The sequence below is a fragment of the Microtus ochrogaster genome (genome assembly GCF_000317375.1).
Source record: "Microtus ochrogaster isolate Prairie Vole_2 chromosome 14 unlocalized genomic scaffold, MicOch1.0 chr14_random_2, whole genome shotgun sequence".
Lineage (NCBI taxonomy): Eukaryota > Metazoa > Chordata > Mammalia > Rodentia > Cricetidae > Microtus > Microtus ochrogaster.
The window spans coordinates 10,345,343-10,365,271 of NW_004949097.1; the positions used below are offsets into that span (position 1 = coordinate 10,345,343).

The 19,929-nt window shown below is 41.5% G+C and overlaps 1 protein-coding gene across 6 annotated transcripts in view; it reads right to left on the reverse strand.

Moving 5' to 3' along the window:
* Window positions 1–19,929, reverse strand: part of Sox5 (SRY-box 5) — a 388,682-nt gene that overhangs the window by 85,583 nt on the left and 283,170 nt on the right. The window lies entirely within an intron of this gene.

The window sequence follows — 19,929 nt, forward strand, 5'->3', positions numbered from 1 at the left end:
GCAGGACTGCCGGGGCACGCATGCAGGACTGCCGGGGCACGCATGCACAACTGCTGGGGCACGCATGCAGGACTGCTGGAGCACACATGCAGGACTGCTGGGGCACGCATGCACAACTGCTGGGGCACACACACAGAGACAAAAAGTGTAAGAAGCATGACTCTGACCCCTTACAGGAAGTTTTGCTACTTCTGGGATCACTGTAACAATTCTTTATGTCCTGTGTGGGGTACAAGGCTCACACCACTTCTGCAGTTCCCCCAAGTGCTCAACAACTTGAGATACCGACACATGAGTTATCCTCGCATTCACTGGGTCTCCGTTAGGGGACATTATTACCTCATCAAATTGGATGCAAAAGTTTCTTTGGGAAAACTCTGACATGGTATATATTCTTGACTGCTTCCTTAATTTTAAATTTAATTACATATATATATGAATGTTTCTCTGTATGGAAATGTGCACATGAGTTCTGGTCTCCAGGGAGGCCAGAAGAGGGTGTTGTGTTCCCTGGAGCTGGAGTTGCATGTGGCTATCAGCTGCCACATGAGTGATGGAAACCAACGTCAGGTCCGCTGAGAGCAGTAAATGCTGTCACCTCCTGCATGCTCTCTCCAGCTCTGTTTCATTGTCTTCATCATTCATGCGCTTACTCATTTGAGTGACTCTTAATACACAGCCCCCCCACCGCACCCCAAGTCCTTAGTCCATAAATCTGACAAGGCACAAAAAACGTCATCAGTAAAATAACCAGGGGAAAAAAGTGAAGCTGCCAAGGCAGAGGGCGTTTGGGGACATGCTCCCACACATGAGGGGCATGTTTCCTCTGCGGTGAGGGGCCAAGGTGGGGATCCCTACCTGAGAACCAATGGTGTATGGTCAATAAAATAATCACAAAAAAAACCGTTGTAAGTTTGTCAACACTCCCCCAGGAGCCAGGGGACTCTCCGGTTAAGCTAGGAGCAGTGAGTGGCCGCGGGAGAGATTGAGAAAATGCTTCAGGCAGGGCTGGGAGGATCCTGACTCTGAGGAGGCACACCTGCACCTACGACATCTCTTCAGCTGCGGCTTGCTTTCTTTTCTAGCATAAAGAGACGACATGCCTGGCATTTATCTTTAAAATAAAAATAGAAACGTTTCCTACTAGGGATTGCCATTCACTGCTTCTTTCCCTTTTGCCTTCCTATAAACTCTGATATAAGAAAAAGTATTGCTTATTAATATTAGTGCTGGCTCTTTGCATATGCCCTCTGAGAAGCTGTATATTTCAGACTACATGTGGACACAGAAGCATGAACGGCAGTGATCACTATCAAAACAGCTAAACGTCCCCTGCGGCATGTCCAAGCGTCATCCTTTGAATTTCCTCAACAAATTTAGAAAGTTGGAATTCATATCTCACTGCGGAAGACACAGAGGCACAGATGTTACGTGAAAGTGCATTGTGCGGAGTCGGGAAAGAGACGGTGTGGAGGTTAAATCCCTTTTCATTTTTAGAGAGCGTCTGTCTAATTCATTGTGTATTCTGAGCCACTGTCGTTGTCACTCAGACGCAGTGGTGGGGTCCATGTGCCCTGAGACGAGTCGTTAGAGCAGGAGAGGATAATAGAGACGGGTTCAGAGGAGGCGAGGCCACGCTGGTGACAACCTCGGTATTGAGGACACAGGGCAGGAAAGAAGGGAAACACACCCAAGAGAAACTTCCCCTGCGTCCTTCAGCTGCCTTTTTCCTCATGGCTACTGCCAGTAAAAATGCTTTAGTTTATTTTTCTTTTTTCACTTTCTAATTTAAAAATAAATGTCTCAAATATTCTCTAGTGAAATGTAAGAAATGTAAGGGAAACTACAAAAGTGTATTATTGTCTTTCCTTAATCATTGGAATGATTCAGAAAGCACCATGCTTTTTAACCTGTAGGTCTCAGAACTCTTAGGTGGAACAAGAACGTCATTAATAAAATAGTCACAGAAATATGTAACACTGGAAACATGTAAGTGCCTCATGGTAGAACCTTCAGGAGGATACACAGAAGAGAGCGATGTTATGGGGCAGCAGACTGGGCCTCTCCCTGAACCAGGGCGTAGATGGGAAGCAGCTTTGCACACTGATAAACTATATGTATGGGCAGAACACGCTGGTGGTAGGAAAATGCCTGTCAAGTTTCGGGGCAGGATGGGGGGAGCCTGAGCTGCAGGGAAGGAGTTGCCACACAGAGTCCACAGCTCCATCCAGTGATCAAGGGGAGGAAGGGATTACAGTCTTGTTCTACACGACCAGCCTGAGGGCAATGGGAGAAGAAATACCGAAAGTTTTGCCTCAGCTCCGACAACCGACTATTAACTTGTTTGGCATTTAAATTATCACTGTTCGATCTATATACCTGTCTCTCTGTCTATCTATCTATCTATCTATCTATCTATCTATCTATCTATCTATCTATCTATCTATCTATCTGATTTAACATTGACCCCACACCAACTGTATGATCATCTGTGCATATGCTTTTCAGTCTCCTGTTGAGTTAAAGCCCTGGTCTCCATGTATGATTCCCACTAATAATTTAATCTCATGAATGAACCCATAGTCCCCATTTCCAATCCTGCTCACAAATCCTAACTTTCTGAGAACGCTTGAAAACTGTTGTAGCAACAATGAGCCATCCGCGTTACTCAGAGGAAGAGCAACTTAAACTAATTAGGGGAAGCGCAATGACAACAGAGCCCTGTGTCCTTTGTATTTCGATTTTCACTTTTCCAATCCTGACAAGTCCTTCCGTGGCCCTCATCACACTTCTCTTCATATCAAGCCCACCCAGAGGAATAATCAATGATTCTAATTCCCCCACTCCCACCTCACGTCGTCTGCCTCCAGCAGACAAGTACTGGGCGCCCGTGCTGTGTCAAGCACTGTCCCTGACCCTTGCGGACCTTGGAGAACAGCAGTCTATGTTATCAGGAGAAGGTTTTTAATATTCATCTTCAGAAAGACTTGCAAGGATGTAACTTTCCATAATCTGTACTTAGTACTGTCAGGTATTTCCCTATTGGATAACACTTATCGCTTCTGACCAGTGACTGGGAACTCCTATGAGCCTCTAAGTCTTAGCATTTGTTAACGTACGCTGCATTTGAAAACACTGAAGTCATTTTTAAGACTGTAAAGTTGAAGGACTACAGCCATAGTGCAGTGTAAGCATCACACACACACACACACACACACACACACACACACACACACACACACACCCCACAAATGGATCATTGGGAGATGCAGGTGGTAACATGAAGTTTGAAACTTGAAAACACCATGTGCTAAGTGACATAAGCCAGGAACAAAAGGACAAATTGTTGGTCTGGGATTCACACACAGCGAGGACTTAAGAAGAGAGGAAAGGAGGCTGGAGATCTGTCTATCTGTCTATGTACTACGGGGTTGCTCTGAAATACAGGCCAGGAAGCCCACTGTTAGGTGAACTCTTCCCTGACTTTACAAGCTAGCAGCAAGGCAGCTGCCAGTCTGCAGAGCAGAGCTCTGTCCTCCCTCATGCTCCCCTCCCAATCCAGAGCTGCCTTCTTGTTCATATTCTGATGACTGTTTCTGAGTTCTGTCTTGCCGCAACTGTCACTCTTTACATTAAGGAAAGATAGATGGGACACACCAACTCCAACCTAAATGACCTTTGGATGTGACAAGAGTTTTAGGTCAGCCTTGCTAAATGGAGGCCTTGGTGTATGGAGACATGCCTTGGGGTGAAATTTACAGTGAATTTATTATCTCCCAATGCCCTTTGGACTGCCTCCCACCATCAAACACCATGGCAGCACTCGGAACAGGAAGAAATACATTAACTGGAATCCGATCGTTTTAAAAGGTTACAGCTGCCTAAATATAATTTAATTTCATACTTACCCTTTGAGGGTTTGGTGTATATTTTCATTTTATGACTGCAAATGATAAAGCTTTTAAGATTCCAGGCAATAAAAAGAGGGAAAAAGGGGATTTTAAGGGTTAGAAGTCTATTCAGTTCATACTCAATGACTGAAGTGACAAATTAGCTTTTTTTTTAATTCAATATTTCTCTTTTTGATTGGGAACCTCTCCTCTGACCCTGTTCATGGACACTGAGCTGCCACCAGCCCTCTCTGAACCAACCCCAGATTTCAGCCATATGGAAGCAAAAGGGACCAAGCATGCAGACAAATACAGATTAGCAAATGTGTTTCTCCAGTAGCATTTCCTCTGGAGTAACGGAGCACATTTCCACACTGCGGGGATCAGCATCTTCTCATCTACCGCGGGTTCCGCACTTTGCAGTAGGTAACGTTTCTACAAACATCAATAAGAACTCACAGAGGCCCCCCGAATACCCTGTGATAGTCTCATCAGTGTGGTCTGTAAAATCATCACTAGGATTTACGAACAGATAATAAAAAAAATATAGTACTGCTGGTGTCATAGGATACATCAGAGGGAAAATCAGAGACAATTCCAACGTGAGCACTGGTGTGGATTGTCTAGCCATCAATAGAAGACAGACGTCTCACTGAACTGTTCCCAACCTTCCCTCTTCCTTGCACTCAAAATTTTGCGGGGGCATTGGCTAACCCTGTGAATATCAGCCTAGCAGAGCTGGAGGCAGCCGCTTGTGACTGCCTCACAGTTATGAGAACGGCACAGAGGGAAACCTTTAGTGCACAGAAGTCGTGGGGTGCCTGTGAGAGGTGCAGACACTCAAGCGATCCTTCCCTCTTTGGCTTAGTCACTGGCAAGTAGACCTGCAAAGCTGCTGAGCTAGTTACATCTGCCTTCGGTACGTTCAGATCATTACAAAAGAACATCCCAAACCAAACAGCAGCAGAGTTAGAAACACACACTCAAGGGACAGAAAGTTATCATAATGAAATATGTTAGCTTTTTACAAATAGTGACATTAATATATTTCCAAGAGCAAAATTTAATAATTGATATTTTACTGTACTGAGTGGTTTCTTACATCTGAAAGATGTACCATAATCCTACCTGGTGAATAGTCTCACTATTAGTTCATCTCACTTCCTGACTCAGAAAACTGACCCAACCAACAAATCTAGTGGCCACTACAACTCAAATGTCCTGGTCAAAAATTGGAATCAGAAGTTATTCATTTTTGAGCAACATTATTAATTTTTCTACATAGAGACAAAGTGTAAAAACTAGTCAGTCATTTTCAGACATCCAATTAAAAACATTCCAAAGAAGATACAACAACAACCAGAGTAAAAGATAAACAGAAAAATGAGAAGAGAAAGCAGAATGTGAGGCTGCCTCCCCACCATGATGTCAAAGTTACTCAAAAAATGAATAAATTAAAAAAAAATCAAAGCCATGACAACCAGTGGAGTTCTTCTGAGTGCATATCTATCTAAAGGAAATAAAGATTCCAAAGAGACACCTGGAAGAAAAAGCTATTAAGCCAAAGATAGCAACAATTCATATGTCTACCAGGGAATGAAATGAATGAATGGATTAACAAACAGGATAACCCTTGAGAAAGAATACTTTTCGGCCTTTAAAAGGAGGAAGAGTTTAACTGTGGTACAATGTGAATGAATACAGAGACATTAGGTACATGGGAGGTAAGACAAGAAAAGCTAAATATGCCATGATTTTGCCAACACAACATATCTAACATAGCTTCATTCATGGATATGAAATTCAGAATATTCTTAAAGGTCATTCAGGTTTTTGATTACCCTCAAAGCGTTAAAATAAAATAAACCAAAATCAGAAATTAAAGGGGTGGTTGAGAGTTAGGTAGAGACCGCCTTAGGATGCTTTGTCTGCCTTCATTCTTGCTATTGAACCCTGCACTGTCATCAGATAGGACTTTCCCATCACACACAGGCTTTGCCTTCCACCGGGAACGTTGGCTTCTCCAAAGATGACAGCCCTGTTAAAGCGAAGCATTCATGGAAGGGAACACAGAGGGGGCAGAAGCTGATGAAGCTAAGTATACAGTAGGCATTATCTCATTTTCCTTCACAACACCCTTACCACAGAGGCACGTGATTACCACAGGTTCTGAGCAAAGGAGAAGAGACGAAGAAACATTTGGGGATTTGATTTCTGTAGTGGTTTATCTTTTACATTGTTCAAATGTTTTCATTCTGGTATTTCTCTCTCTTCTCTCTCTCTGTATATGTGTGTACTGCATGTGTAAATGTGTGTTTGTGTGTGTGTGTGTGTGTGCATATAAAAACCCACAGAGGATCTAGATGGGGGACAGAGTGCCCTCTTCTAACACCCTCCTTTGATGCTCTTGGACAAGGTCTTTGTGTAATCCTGGAGTTATGTTGGCAGCTAGAAAGTTCCAGTAACTCCCAGTCTTTCCTTCTCTGACCCTGCCCAGCACTGAGTTTATAAGAGTGCACTTGCTCACACCTGTTTTCTGGGTTGTCAACTAGAAGCACTTTACCCACCGTGTCATTTCTCCAGCCCTGTGTACATTATTTTTGATCATTAAAGATTAATTTAAAAACCAAAGAACTGAAATCAGGTGAAAATAAATCATATCAAAGATGCTAAAGCACAGATTTCAAACTTGAGAGACTACAAGTAGAGAATAGGCTTAGTGCTGTAGCTCAATGTGCAGAAACTTAAATATTGTAGAACATTCTGAGCACTCACATAACACTATAAATGAAACCATTTCAAGAAGAAAAGTACTAAGAAAAATAGCCCAAAATGTCCTTCTGACTGTATGAGATGTGGGTAGAAACCAGTTCTGACCTTCAAATGAGGTCTATTATCCCCAAATAGCTGACTAGCAATAACAAATGTTCCCTTGAAAAAGTTAATACCTGATCCCTAGTATTAAAATACATAGCATCCAAATTTTGCATTTACAGCCATGAGTAAATTGTTCTAATGGAAGAACCAGAAGCCAATCTACATTACAATGAATAACTGTCATTGCTTCTTGCAGGAATGTCTCTTGTCTTAAGTAACTAGTATAGACTTGGGGTGGGATATTGTTCATAATTTTGTCTTATCCTCAAAAGAAATCAATTTGCAATATTCCAGGCTTTACTCTAAAATTGACCATTGACTAAGTCTGCTAATGGAGAAAGCAAGAGTGCCCAGATTTTCATTCTGAAGCCTTATTTGACCAATCCCATGCTCACTGTCACAGGTTATTGCAGGCATACTTTGACTTTGTCCTGTTCCTTCCTTTCTGCTGTTCATCCGAGGTAGCTCAAGGTTGGGGACTGAGCATGTCCTTCAGAGACAGGTCAAGGGCAAAAAAAAAAAAAAAGGGTGGGTGGGGAGTGGTTTGGCCACGCCCTTGTTTGTCTGACTCTAACATCCCACCCACTTCTGGCCACGCCCTTGTTTGTCTGACTCTAACGCCCACCCACTTCTGGCCACACCCTTGCTCTATCAGATACTATTAAGAAAGTTCCACCAGAAATAGCCAAAATGTTCTGGGCTTAAATTTTTCCCCCTGGAAGAATCCGACAGAGTTCTATTTTCAAGTCTTCTCAAGAAACTTGCCAAACAAATACACTTCAACATTGTGATGTGAGTTTTTCTCTTGGTCCTTCTGTTAGAATGGCTCATTCACCACTGCAAGCCTCTATCTGCATGATTATGTAATCATTCTTGAGTACTCTCTCTTTTCTGAGAAGCAAACAGAATAACAACAAGATGCAGGATGTAAACAAACCGACTCTGAACCCTCTAAATACAAACAGATAGGAGACAGCACAGTCCTTTGCTTTTGTTTTCTAAACCCCTTGATCTTCCTAGGGTTTCTCAGAAAACAATTAACTCCCAGGGCCTGGAGGGAGGGAAGCTGTTCAGAGGGTCATCACTGTGACAGACATGCAAATGCTAGTCTCTGCTTGACTCAGCCTTTCTTCATTCAATGGTCCAAGTGCTAATTTAGCAGTTTCTCACTTAAGCCAGTACAATTAAAACACGAGACAGGGTCCGTGTTTCTTTTTAAGTTATCATAACAAAGCTTGAGAATGTTAGGCTTGACTTTTGGGATGAAGGACGTTAGTCTCACTGGTTTAGCCTAGTCATTATTTGATAATCTCAATGGCTTTGTTTTTCAAACTGGAAACTAGGGATAGATGGAGCTTTGAGACTACTAAACAGCAGAATCTTTCTTTCAAGCTCTATTAAGCCACCAACGCTGACACACAATAGAAAAGAGATGATACTGTGTGTGTGTGTGTGTGTGTGTGCGTGTGTGTGTGTGTGTGTGTGTGTAATAGTGAGAGGTGGGAAATGACTACTCACCAATGAGGAGTTTCACTAATCCATCCATAAACATCCATCCATCATCTAACCTATCTAATCATTCATCAATCCATCATCTGTCTGTTTATCTGCCTATCTGTCTATCTATCTATCTATCTATCTATCTATCTATCTATCTATCTATCTATCTATCTATCTATCTATCCACCCATCCATCTAATCATCTATCCATCCCTTCATGTAATTATCTACTTATCTGGACATCCATTATCTGAGTTATCATCTATCTAATAGTCTATTTACTATCTATCTAATCATCTATCTATACATATAATTATCTGTATATCTTTAATCTAGCAATCCATCGTCCATCTAGCCAATCATGTCTGTCTATATGGATGTCTAGCAATCGTCCACATTTCAGAAAGGAATGTCCTGTCTTTCTGCTCTTCTCTTACACGTCCATTTCTTCCCTTTCCTGCTCCTCTGAGACCCACAGGATCTGTGGCTGATTCCTCCTGACTCTGAGGTCCTCAACCCAGTAACCATTCAGAGCTCGGAAAACTAAAATCTCTAAGACATATGGTTCTATAAACATCATTCACGCTTGCATTAAAGAGTGAAATAAAACCATTTATTCAAAGAAACTAATAAAAAATAAAGTTTACAAAGGGTGAGAGATGATTTTTGTTGCAGGCAACAGAGAAAAAGGGGTACCAGGTAGGACAGGTGAAGAGAATATTCTAATAATGTGTGCAGCATGTGAGTAAGTATCAAATTGTAATTCCAGAAAACATTTTTATGTTATTTAAAATTTAAATATCATATTAAAAGGCCCATGTAACAATGATTTATTTTAGGTTTTATAAGATATTTATTTAAAAACATTTGGGGGCAATGCACAGAACAATTCATTTTCATTACACCCATGGAAACACAAGAAATGGCTGGAGGCTTTATTATTACCATTTCGTAGATATGAATAATGAAACAAAAATTGTACAATACCCAAGTGTGGGGAACTACACTCCAAGATGTTTCTGTTTTAGATAAATGAGTGCACTGCCTCTCATGGATTCTTTTCCATTCTTCTAAGACTTTCATATTTATATATGTGGATGTGTATCTGTGCACGGGTATGTGCATATGAGTATAGATGCCTACAAATCCAGAAAAGGACACTGGATTTCCTGAAACTAGAATGACGGGTATTTGGAAGCTACCAGATGGAGGTGCTGGGAACCAAACTTCAGTCCTCTACTTAAGCAGCAAGCCCTCTTACCCCCCAGCATCTCTCCAGACCTTCTCTAGAGCCTCTCAACGTACTTCTATGTTATAGCACACAGGAGAATATAGTAGTGCATTTTACATCAGTTTTATTGATGTATATTTCTATAAGAAAAATCTCTTGCACCCTAATAGTCAATGCACATTTAAACAATAAATATAATTTTAATAGCAGCTAATAAAGCTCTGTTAATCAGCTAACAATAACTGCCATTGGACCTTGTCTATGATATAGTCCATGACGAAAGGTAATGACGGCCTCTGTCACTCTCAGCGTGTTCTCTCACTTAGCCCACACAAGGAGCTATCATTCGTACCCACATCTTATAGACAGGGCAAGGACAGAGACGTCTGATGGCCTGCCCAAAGACGGGCTTTAGTCATGAGCAATCTTGACAAGAGACAATGGTGTCCCGGTGACACAGTCAGAGTCATTAAGTTACAGTAAGGGAATGCACCTCTTACAACATTGGTCTACAAATGGCTCCTCAGTATGGCCATACAGTAACTCTACCTCATGTTTCTTCTTTTCAAATGATCGGATGGAGGGGCCCTATTTTTCTGTCTTAACTATCAAGAATTGAGGAGGCTCTTTCCGGGGCTTGGATACAGCCTGTATTCCCCGATATGCACTTGTCGGCAGCCACGGGAATAATTCATCACAGTCAACAGGTCTGTGATTCCACCCAAACCACCCGGAAGTTGTCAACTCTCTGTCTTGATTTGGATAACTCTTTCCATTCCCCATGGTCTTTGTGATCTTTATAAACCCCTACATCCAAGGTTGTATTTGAGTTCATAAATATTCCTTGACTACTTTAAAGAATACTAGTGGTACAAACTAAACTGCCAGTTTTGCTAAATAACACATTTCTAAGATAAACATGTTCGTTGTTTGCTCTCCTTACTTATAGTCAAAATTCAAACCTTAAGTACTTCTTTTTTCTTGGTAAAATAAAAAATGTAAGCTTTTAAAATTACAACAAATTGGTATTATTTTTGGAATGATATCTAACATTGTCTTTGAGCATAGCCATCCTTGCAGAGTTTAGAAACCCAAAAACATCGGAGTTACCCAAACATGTTCTGATTACCAAGGCACCAGTGCAGACTTGTTATCAGAACCTTGGCCCAGAATAACAGCCCTATTATCTTATAATCAGCCATGGTAGAGATTCAACTATAATATTGAAATTTGCCACATGTTTACTTGGTCACAATAAAAACGGGTCCTGGAGAAGCGCTGTGCTGATATTTTTGTTAGCATCTTACCCACTTCGAAAGCACTATTCTCGCTGTCCAAATGTCGAACATCCTCTGGGAACCCTGGGGGTGGTAATAACTCCAGAAGCACAACCTAACAGGTTCTTCCTTTAAGGATGCTTGAAAGCTGCTGGGCTCTGACTGGATCCCATATGGGCTTGGAAAAGTTAGAGCGAATGTTGGCCGCACTCTTCCTGGCCCATTTGCATATGTTCTTTAGTATGCAGGATGTCTCTGTATATAATTTAATTGTTGTGGGTTTTTTCCTCTATTAATACATATGCAAATGCTTGCTCCAGCAGCTGTGGTGTTTAATCCTAAGTGTGCTTCTGTCTGTCTGCCCTGCAGGCTCAAGGTCAAAGAGAGAAGAAGCAGGAGAATTCAATCTTCTAACCTGTGAGAAAATTCACTCAGAGAGAAACTGGGAAGCAGACAGCGCCCTACAGCTGCATTGTGGTCTCAATGCTAGCTGGGTAGTTAGGTAATCCACTAGGAAAGCTTCAGACAAGAACCTCAACATGGAAACACACCCTGTAATGAGGTCACACTGCACCTATATCTTTCCATCTGATATTGTTTTTTCTTGACTTTTCTGGATCTTTCTGTTCACCCTCTTGGCTGAATTTCCCTCTCTGCCCTGAGTACTCTGAAGACTTTATCGGTGTTTCATCATTGCTGTTGACTTCTTTCAAAGGTTAGAAGGGTGTTTTCAGAAACTTCAGGCTTTGGTTTTGTTGTAATCCATATCTATCTTGGCTGAGCACTTCATTTAGAAGCTGATGCTGCTTCAGCTGCTTCAGTCTTGCTTGATAGCTACCCAGATTTCAGCTCCTTTCACGTGGGCTTCTCTAACACACCTGGTGCAGGTTCATGCATCACAGTGAAGACATGCCCCTGACATGGCAAGAGCTCCTCACTTCAGTTATAACAAATTGGAATCTTGAGCCTTTATATTCCAAGGTTATTCTTTTGAATTTTTGAAATAGTTGTAGTAAAATTTTTAAAGTTTAATTAATTCAATAAGAATTCTTGATTGAAGACTACTTGCTTATTCTGAGCAAAATATGACTGTCCAAAAATCCCAATCTTTGCTTCCTTCTGCTTATCACTGTTAATCATTGGTTGGAGATGGTATTTTTGGCTTCCTATAGGTAGAACAGGTGGTAACCATCTTTTGGCCAAGACAGATACAGTATTTATAAAGTGAGAAGAAACTGGATAAATATTTCCTTCCAATTTCAAATATTAGAAGCCTAGCTTAAAAAATAGAAATAGGACAGTACAGTATAACTACTATTAAAAGATTCATGATGCTCATTAAGTAAAATGCAAATTAATGAGAATGAATAGGAAGAATAAATGCTAGATGGAAGTCTGCTGCAGTCACTGGGTTTTATTAATTAGGACCAGACAACTCACTTAGCTGATCTCATTGAGGTACAAATGTCCCAAAATTCTGTGTTAGCTTTATTTTGTGTAAATAGTTAGACTTCATTTTAAATAGAGAAATAAAGTTAGGTCAATTTTGTATATAAATAAAAACCCGCCTTCTTTAAAAAAGAACTGAGATCATGAAGAAAAAATCCAAATCACTCAATTGCACATGGGGAAAAAAGAGTAGTTAGAAAAAAGGAATTAAAAAAAGAAATCAAAGGAGATAGAGAAAAAACAGGTCAGGTCGGTATCTGAGAGCGCTAATTGGCTAGTTACTGTTTTGATAAATATATCCATCTATTATTTAGACACAGTTTACGTCAGTGTTGCCTTGGCAAGATGAGCCATACTGTGTCACATAAAAGCACCTCCAGCGGCGTATTCTTCTGTGTGTCTGTGCACATGTTAGCTTATAATATAGGAATGATTAGATGTTGCAACATTTCACCTCGCCTTGGTAAATTAGAACGACTTCAAAAGAATTAGACAATTGCCCTAAGTACAAGCACACAGTGTTTACGCAGCAACCCATTGTTAGGCAGAGGTAAAGGGAGGAACAATCAGGAGAGGCAGAGCTAGCTAGAGCTTTCTCACAGCCTAAGTGTCTTCTAATAGAGACTAAAATAATCACAAAGTCCCCCGGAGGTTAAATACAATTTGCTTCCGAAATTAATCATACGTTGCATTATTTGATTGGAAATTGTTGTTACCCTCAGCACACGATAGATTCTTAGTGCTTGAAATTTGCTAAGCATTCTTTGGGTTCCTTGAGGTGCAATGAAGCAAGGAGGAGGCCCTGTCAAGGGATGGGGAGAGAGCAGGGTAGAAGGGACAGACCAAGGCTGTTTAAAGAAAGGTGACGAGCTAATTTTGGCAAATACCATGGTGCCAGCCACATACACTGGTTTTCAACCATTTTAGTAAGAATAGTTCTCTTTTTAATATAATATTAATATGATCTTATAGAATTAACCTAAAACTATTTTCTATTATGTAAGTCAGAATGGTTCATTTGATTTGTTTTTACATTTGCTATTTAGTATTTTTAAAAGATTGAGATTATATGGTAAACCATTAAAAATAAGCTTAATTCATTATATTGCAGGTCAGTAATATGAGAAAATCAAATAACTTATTGAAATTGTAATGATAAATTTTATTCATCCCCTGTCTATTTAACAGTTGTCTATTGAGTCCATAATACACAAAAAACACTTGGTGAAACTCAAATAATGACCGGCCACTGACATCTGGATTTTGATTGTTAGAAACCAGTGTGCTGGCTCGTTTGTGTCAGCTTTTCACAAGCTAGAGTCATTGGATAGGAGGGGATGTCATCTGAGAAAATGCCTCCATGTGATCAGGGTGTTGGCAAGCTTGTAGGGCATTTTCTTAATTAGTGGTTGATGTGAGGGGATCAGTCCATTGTCCTGATTGCTATACAGAAGCAGGATGAGCTACTCATAACTGACAAGCCAGTAAGTAGCGCTCCTCCCTGGCCTCTGCACCATCTCCTGCTTCCAGGTTTCTGCCCTGTTTCAGAGCCTTCTGTCCTGACTTCCTTTGGTGATGAACAATGAAATGAAAGTGATAGCCAAAGGTGCTTTGGTTATGGTATATTTTCTAACAGCAATAATAACCCTGACCAGAACAACCAGATAGTAGAATTTAGAACATACACTACAATGATTTTAACACATACTTGGGTTCAAGTCTTTCCTAAAAACAAACTAAGTGTTTTCATATGAAACCTGAAGGGCAAGTCTGAGTTGCTGGGTGAATGAGATGGACACGCTACATTGACAATTCAATAAAATTTAGAATCATGTAGGAGATACACCTTAGGGCGTGTTTCTGAGCGGGTGCCAAGAGATTCACAGCAGAGACTGCACACCATTGCTGTGGGACAACGGTCTATACCCTGTCACTTGTATTTTAAATAAACACTGATTGGCTAGTAGCCAGGCAGGAAGTAGAGGTGGGGCAATGAGAATTCTGGGAAGAGGGAAGTTTCAGTCTGTGGTTGTCATCCAGACACAGAGAAAGCAAGATGTGACTGCCTCGCCAAAAAAGGTACCAAGCCACGTGACTAACACAGACAAGAATTATGGGCTAATATAAGTTATAAAAGTTAATAAGAAGCATAGATACTAGGCCAATCAGTTTATACTTAATGTAGACGTCTGTGTGATTTCTTTGGGACTTAACGGCTGCAGGAACCAGACAGGACAGAAACCTCAGTCAACACACCATAATGTGGGTGACAAACTTCCACGGCTAACTAAAAGAGGGAAAGCGAGAAAGCTATGTGGACGCAAGAATTACCACCTGGTGGTCTGCCAAGAGATGAGGAGGCAGCCTTAGGTTCCGCCATGACAGCCACAAGCTCCACCATCACGCTTTCTTGACATGATGGACTGTACCCCCTCAACTGGGGGTATAGACATCTATTTTTACTTTCTGTACCTAACATCTTAAACAAGAACAAGATATAACAGTGACTTCTCTTTTACATCAAAAGATTGTTTTGATCAACAAAGATAATGAAGTAAGCTGGCAAGACCGAGCTTGACAGACTACCTGAGGGCTTCTGGGAATGAAAGATGAGCTGGCCTTGCCTAGTTAGTTATGATGAGAAAAATGGCGGGCTCTTGACATGTTTAGTGGAAGGAAGGAACACACACTGAAGGAAGAGATGGGGACAGAGGTAGCACTCCTGTTTCTAGGTGGAGAAAGGGATGGAATGACAATGTTCACTGAGCCCAGGGAGTGCGCAGCCCAGGCATGGGGAAAGACAGCCCTTGGGGAGGTCCATTTGTGGCTGACTCTATAGTCGACATAAACATCTATATCGTCTTCCCTGTATATGGCTAACAAGTAGGTGGTCATGTGACTGAGAACCTTAGAAAAGATGTAGGGGGCATGAAACACAAAGATAATTTTACTCTAAGAGAAAGAAATTTTAAGAAAAGGTAATTGGCATAATATGTTCATTTCATTGTATTCATAATTGAGATTGATTTATTTCTCTCAAAAACAAAAGTAATATATGATGATGTTTCATATATTTTAACTATTTCTAAAATGCACAATGATGTCAGTTTTCATATGAAGTACTTTTTATTATATATGGTAGTAATTGCCAGGGCCACAAAATAATAAATAGTAAAAAAAAAAAAGTCATTTCATCTAAGGCGTGTCGTTTTTTCGGTCTTCTGAAGTCATTATGCTCATCTCTGTTCTTCCTTTAATAAAGTTCTGGGTTATCTTAGAGTGTGATACAAGTGCGAAGGGTCATATGCGCAAAATTATGTCAAAAGGAAACGAGATGAGTAAATCAGGCCAACCACCAGGGAAAGAGATCTTCAGAACTCCTCCTTGCATTTAGGTCCTGAAAGTGTTTAAACTCGAGCCTGTATGAAGGGGTGTGAACCTCAGAGCTCAGGGCCTGAAGTGGACAGCCACCACTGTCATTCCAACTGCTCACTGTGGTTCCAGAAAGCTCTCAGAAGAAATTACTGCTGCAGTTTGATTCTGCGGTTATTGAGTTGGAGAAGCTCTTGAGAGAGACGGACTCCGGAGTTACACATAACATCTCCTGGGCACGGTGCGCCAAAGGTGATGATTTCAATACTGTGGAGTTTGAACTTGGTGTTCTAGCTTTCCTTCCTTGTCTAAGAGAACTGCTAATAGCTAACACTACAGGGTACAACAATAAAGAAATGAAAGGGTCCTAGGAGATCCTCACCTGTGAAGCTATGAAGGAGTCTCGCCAGCAGCAAGCAACATCAGTTGCTATGGTGTTTTATTTTAATTGAAATTATTGTATTTGAACCCAAGGGGAGGGAAGGAAAATATCCTATTTTCATTTAAGGTTTCTCTTTCCTCTCCCCTTTTAGTGAGGAACGAGCATAGAGTGAGACCAGTGCACGTCTGTCAGGGATACGTAAGGAACTCCTTGGTTGTTTCTTCTATTCCGTCCTAAGTTCAGGGTTCCTACCACTGTCTTGGGAAGGATACCCCTGGATTCATTACTTCCCACCCACAACAAATAGAAACAGATCAACAGTAGCAGAAAACAAAACAAGTAAATAAGCCCACGAGATCAACTCACGTTTTTAAGACAAACAAACAGCAATTGGCACCATCATCACTGTAACCATAATCTCCCTCTCCTAGAACCCGCTGGAGTGCTGCTCTAAGCACTGATCTTGAGCCTCTTGCCTCTGACGCTTCTCATGTCCCCTTCCCATCTTCCCACAGCATTATATATGTGAACTAGTATCTAGGGAACAGGATGAATAGAGAGAAAGCTGGGCCTGTGGCTTTAAGAGAACTTGGGTTATGGAGAAGGCACTCTTGAGAAAAGTCTGGAGAAGAGAAAAACCCAAGTGCTCTTTCTTAGTCAGGTGGTTGAGAAGTTACAAAACCTAAAACCTCACCCCGTTGACACATGAGAGCGCTCTGAAGAAAACAGGATGGACAGATTGAGATGTGCAGCTGTAGGAGTACTCATGCTCCACTGGGGAGTTTTCTTGAGTTGGAATGGTTAGAAGCAGAAGGGTGGGGTGCTTGCTGCAAGATGAGGTACCATCACAGCCCACAGAGAACTTGGAGGAAGGCCTCAGCCGAGCACTTCAGGCTGTCTGCGGAGGAGCATGGGGCAAGGGGCAAGGGGCAGAACTCCTGCCACCCAAATGGCTGTTGTCAATGGGGGATTGGACCCAATCACAAAGAAGGTGGGAGAGATTTACTGACAGACCCTCCTACTCCAGCTTACTGGGAAACTCATCAGTGCCCTGGAAATCTACATACTCAATGTCTCCTGGGTGCCATTCTGCATCTCCACAGGTATTGTGAGTGCCTAAGAGGAAGGCCTGTAGGTAGCCTCTTCCTTTATTTCTGGTCTATAGAACTGGGTTTCTGACCTGATAGCAATCAGGCAGTGAGATGTGTGAACTAGACATGCGAGTGACGTTTCTGGCAGGACTGGATTCTAGCCCCTGACGGGATCAGGGAGTCCACTGAAGGCATTATAAAGAGCCAGACAACGGAGCCTAACAGAGATGGGAAGGGCAGAGAATGGTAAGCATGGCTTACATTCCCCTCAGACAGAGCATTTCAGGAAGCTTTTCTCAGTGGAGGTGGATGTGCTGACTTGTCCAGACTACTATGGATGGCTCCTCTCAAATCCATCGGGGAGGGTCAACAGAGGGGGTGGGGAGGAGACAACCGTGTCTTTGTAGGCATGGAGCAGGTTGAAGTTAGGTTGAGGGATTCATAGGCTTTGCAGTAAAGATGCCACAGGACACTCAGCAAAAACCCTAGAAGCCCTGAAACAACAAGCCCTTGGGATTTTTGTGTGTAAATACTGACCCCCTTATCATAATTGCAAAATTAAATTATGTGTTTATGCAACTACATTTTATTAGTATTCATAGCTTTTTGTGAAGATGTGATGGAGGAAGGTCATTGGTTAAAAAATAAAGAAACTGCCTTGGCCCATTTTATTGGTTAGAACATAGGTGGGTGGAGTAAACAGAACAGAATGCTGGGAGGAAGAGGAAGTGAGCTCAGACTCGACAGCTCTGCTCTGGAGCAGAGACGCCATGCTCCCCTCTCCCAGGCAGACGCATGAAGCTCAGACCCAGGATGGACATAGGCTAGAATCTTTCCCGGTAAGACTGATGCTACACAGATTATTAGAGATGGGTTGATCGGGATATGAGAATTAGCCTGTAAGGGCTAGAGTTAATGGGCCAAGCAGTGTTTAAAAGAATACAGTGTCTGTGTAATTATTTTGAGGCATAAAGTAGCAGGTGGCCGGGGTGCTGGGGACGCAGCCCTGCCGCTCCTATTACTTCAAAGATGTTTTGATGACCAACTTTCTTATATTACAGTACACTTTTTAATAGATGTGATCCTAACTAAAATTATGAACTTTAATGGATACAAAACCAGGTACATGGAAACCTTTCTCAGGCAATATGAGGATGCATACCTGCACTCTTCTAAGAACTACATAAGAGGGGTACAGAGTAACAGCATAGCGAGCAAATGAGGGAAGAGGGTAGTGTGTTCAAGACCAGACAGCCACTGATGGAGGAGTGGGACACAGTCAAGACTAGATGGAGAAACTTAGCAAGAGCCCATTATCAAGGGAAAAGAAATGAACTTTGCCCTGCTACAGGTTAAATTATGTTTAAGACAGAGCAAACCTGTTTGGCCTCAAAGGCTTCCCTTGTTTCTCAGTAGAGAAACCCATACTTCAAACCTTGAGGAACTACTGAAAACATAACAAAATGGAAATAAAACTTAATTTATGCCAAATATTCTAATATATCTTAGAAAAGCAGCTTAGATGCCAAGCAATGCTACTCGGTAATGGAGATGGCAGGGGACTCAGTGGACACTTCCATCTTGTGTGGAAAAGTGTGTGGACACTTTTCTCTCCAGAGAGTCCCAGCAGGTGGAAACTCTCAATGTGAATCCTACACCTGAAAAAACTTATGTTTCCACATTCAAATCTGATGCTGGAGACTGCCCTTCCTTTTCCTGCCAATTCCCCTATTCTTTTCAGTCCTTTAAGAGAAATATCTTTTCTCCTAACTTTATTATGAAGGGCATTGTCTATTACCTACAAGCAAAGATGTTTTCAATGTCAGGTAATGTAAGGCATTCCTTGAAAAAAGTTAGAAAAAACATTTTACCCATAGCAAACCTAGACAATGAGTATATCTTTGCACGTCTGCTGTTTTACTTATAGCAACCCTTTCCCACATTGCTGTTATTCCCCAGACACCATTGAAGAGGATAACAAATGTTAGAGCAATTGTATTGGCCTCACTGCCCCAGCACGTCCCAGTGTGTTCCTAGCTCAAAGAAACAGCCAGCGTGTAGTTTCCATGGAAAAAATAAACTAGCAATGGATGTTATATCTCTGTAGAAGACTCTCTCAGCTTTCATGCTGGCGTCTCCTCCTGCCGATGTCATCCTTTGACAAATCTGTATGTTCATCAGTTGTGCCCAAGCTCTGGATTTAATGCGAACTCTATCTAGACTAATACTGACTATGGTAAATCACAATCATGGATACAGTTCAGCTGTATGGAGTGTGCCTGCAGGACATCTGGCTTTGCATACTGTGTTTCCCACGCTTGTAAAACAGTTCCCCAAGAGAAGATAAAACCGAGTATTAGCTTATCGTCTCTTCTCATTAATTGCATAATTCAAAGGCTCACAATAATGGGGCACATGGAATATTTTATGGGTTACCAATTCTGAGACTGAGATAAGGAAAGTCCCCTCTACTAAAACCGTATTGATTCTCTTTTCAACCTCGGAGACATAATTTTTAAAATCACTTGGACATCTGGTAAGGTTATTGACTTTCCAGGCTGTACTGGAAATACACAATCTGAAGGGCAAAAAGGTCTCTATTAGGATGTCAGGATAAACTCAAGCTCAAATGGACACCCGCTGACTTTGGTCTACTCTTCCTTGCTTGCTCAAACGATCTGCCAGTAAGCCAGGAGAACAACGGCTGCAGGTACTTTAATAACACCAGGCATCGTCAACGATTTTAAATAAAATTCTCTTTCAGTTGCCTTGGATCACAGGTATGGTTTGGTCACTCCAACAGGCTGTTTGTTGTCCGTGGAGACCATTCTATGACAAAATCATGAGGCTTACCCCTGTA